We start from the raw sequence: 2,500 nt of genomic DNA on the forward strand, positions 1-2,500 counted from the left end.
CAGCACCCGAAGCAACAACTTGTGTAATTGATAACCAATTATTGTGCTTTTTGTTTGCGAATTAGTGATGAGATGCGACATCCTCTAATGTCCACTGATCACAGAACATCCTATTGATTCTGATAGAGCTGATCGATGTCTATGTGTATTTCTAGTTCGGAATTTTCGACCATTTTCCTGTCAACTAAGTTCTGGAGTTTTCCTGTGGCTTTCCTGTAGAGGTGCTTCGGGCCTGTTCCAAACCGTTACGGACGATAGTTATACGATTAGTGTGTACCTTATATCTTCCCGCGTACTTTCATAACATTAGGTGCTGTAGCAAGCAGCGGTGTAATTATCGATACTAAGAGTTTCTGTTTTCGCCAGAGCGGCCGGGCCGTTGGCGGACACACATCAAAAACACACACTTATACATTATTGTTTAGAAGACCCTTCAGATTCAGAAGGGTAAAGTTGAACAGCAACCAAAGAACGGAATCTCGAACGGAAAAAGTGAAACAAAAAGAAACTAACGAAAGATTCTCATTCACCGGGAACGATCGTGTCCTCTTTTGACTTGGCTTGTAGTTGTGGCTGGCATTACGCATCACCTAAATTCCTCCTGTCTTCGTCCTTCGTCGTCTCTTTCTATAATACTTAGTGTGTTCAAGTATCGCGTAAATCCTTTCACTCCATCATCACAGATAACCACACGGGCGTGTTGCCTCATACTAATAGTGATGATGCTGCTTGTCCTGTTGCCCTACACTTTACTCCTACTACCAATGATGAATGACTTTTATGTTTTCCTACTTTCTCCTGTGTTCCTGCAAATCAAAGCTTCATGTTTTTGTACGAGGATTTTCATAAGCATTTTTCTCTCTTTTCGACGCAACGCCGCAGTAACACGCCAGTGTTTTCCGCACTATTTTACGACGGCAAATGTTTGCTTGCCATATTTGGTACGTATTGTTGGCCACATTTGATGATACTTGCTTCTTCGGGTTCTCTTTTGGCTCCCCAGACGGCAGAGCGGAGAGTAGGGTCGCCCATGGGCGGTCTGTGTTCCGAAGCATCGGATTTAAAATAAAGAAGGCTACATGCAAGCAACACAATACATGCGAACCGGGCCCCGGGTCTTGCAAACAACGACAAAAACATGTTACAGATGTGATAGCTTTCCCGTGCCAGACAACAGATAGAAACGGAGTCATTCGAGCCACTTTAAGCAGCCGAATCGAAAGTGCCTGTTTCTCTATCCATATTTTTTTGTTTATCTAACTAAGATCGTGTCCTATTATGCTCCACATGCTGCTGTAGTACGTTGATACAGCCAATATAGTGCAATGTTGGGTGTGTTTTGTGGGTCCCCTGCGTAGTCCTGTGTCTGCCCTTCTCTTATTTGCTGGTAGTTTTGAACCCATAAGCATCACAAGATAAACTATGAAACGAGACGGATAATGCACTAATGTCCACCTTTTGCGCTTGCGTTCTCGATGGCCACAGAAGGAAAGGAATAAAAATCCTTTCATCCTACTTCCTTTCTGTAGCAACATGTCCTTCAACAACAATTAGCTTGTCCTTCCGTGGTCTCGACGAATAATTTAAGGTGAAATTTGCTGGGAAATGGTACAACAACATAAGATAGGAACTTTGAATGGCGCCCATAGTATAACCAATCCCCTGGTTGGGACGCTACTGCTGCCGTGGCCGTGCGGGCATAGGTAATTTTAATTCTATCTACGGGCCGTCACGCAAACCGGGTCGCTGTCCTTGTTTTTACTTCCTGAGACAACAACCAGGCGCCTTCAAGAATCAAAGACAACACCGATGCTTGCACCCGTGGTGTGTTGTGGCCAGTTTGTATTCGTTAATAGGTGGGATTGATTCGTTCTTTTTCTCTAGTTTACCGGATAAATTATTTCTGTCTCTGTCTGCCCCCATCGAAAGCTCCTTGTGGTGGTGGTCTCTGACAGAAGTTAATTGTGGAAGGAACAAAACCCTTAACAAAACCTCGATTTCTCATCAATATTCCAGTCTTTTGGTGGTGTTTATACACGGATATCGTGTGCTTGTGTGTCGATCGACACCCTTACGACCCACAGATAGCTAGCTAATCATTCCACTACTCCTAGGGTATCCCCTTTTCGATGTTTCCAACTACTTCTTCTGCAGCCGGGCAACGAGGCATTTCGTAGGCGGTACATCACGCCCTGCGTTACATACGTATCTCTTTGCCGGTGGCCTTTTTATGAATTTCAAAATTGCACGTGATTGTGTGTAGCTGGAAAGTTAACTTAAAGCAACATTAAACTAAAAGGAATATCCGAATTAAACCATGCGCATAGCGGCCTAGTAAGTTTTGTTCGTTGTCGGTATCGGTGTCACAGTTCAACCGATGATTGGAATTAAGTTCCAGGACAACACTTATTGTAATTACTTCAGCAGTCCATGTGCGCTCTGCAGCGGACACAGCAGTACACAGGGAGGGATGATTTAAATCGATCACAGTTTTTGTAGT

At 43.9% G+C, this 2,500-nt stretch overlaps 1 protein-coding gene across 2 annotated transcripts in view; it reads right to left on the reverse strand.

The window, feature by feature from the left end:
* The window catches only part of LOC126577997 (uncharacterized), a 12,498-nt gene that overhangs the window by 4,421 nt on the left and 5,577 nt on the right, over window positions 1-2,500 (reverse strand). For both annotated transcript variants that reach the window (XR_007608368.1, XM_050240142.1), the window contains one exon: window positions 1-2,500. This exon is cut by the window's left edge and continues 4,421 nt beyond it; it is cut by the window's right edge. The gene's annotated coding sequence lies outside the window, so the exon portion shown is untranslated.

The sequence above is a fragment of the Anopheles aquasalis genome, chromosome 3 (genome assembly GCF_943734665.1).
Source record: "Anopheles aquasalis chromosome 3, idAnoAquaMG_Q_19, whole genome shotgun sequence".
Classification (NCBI taxonomy): Eukaryota; Metazoa; Arthropoda; class Insecta; order Diptera; family Culicidae; genus Anopheles; species Anopheles aquasalis.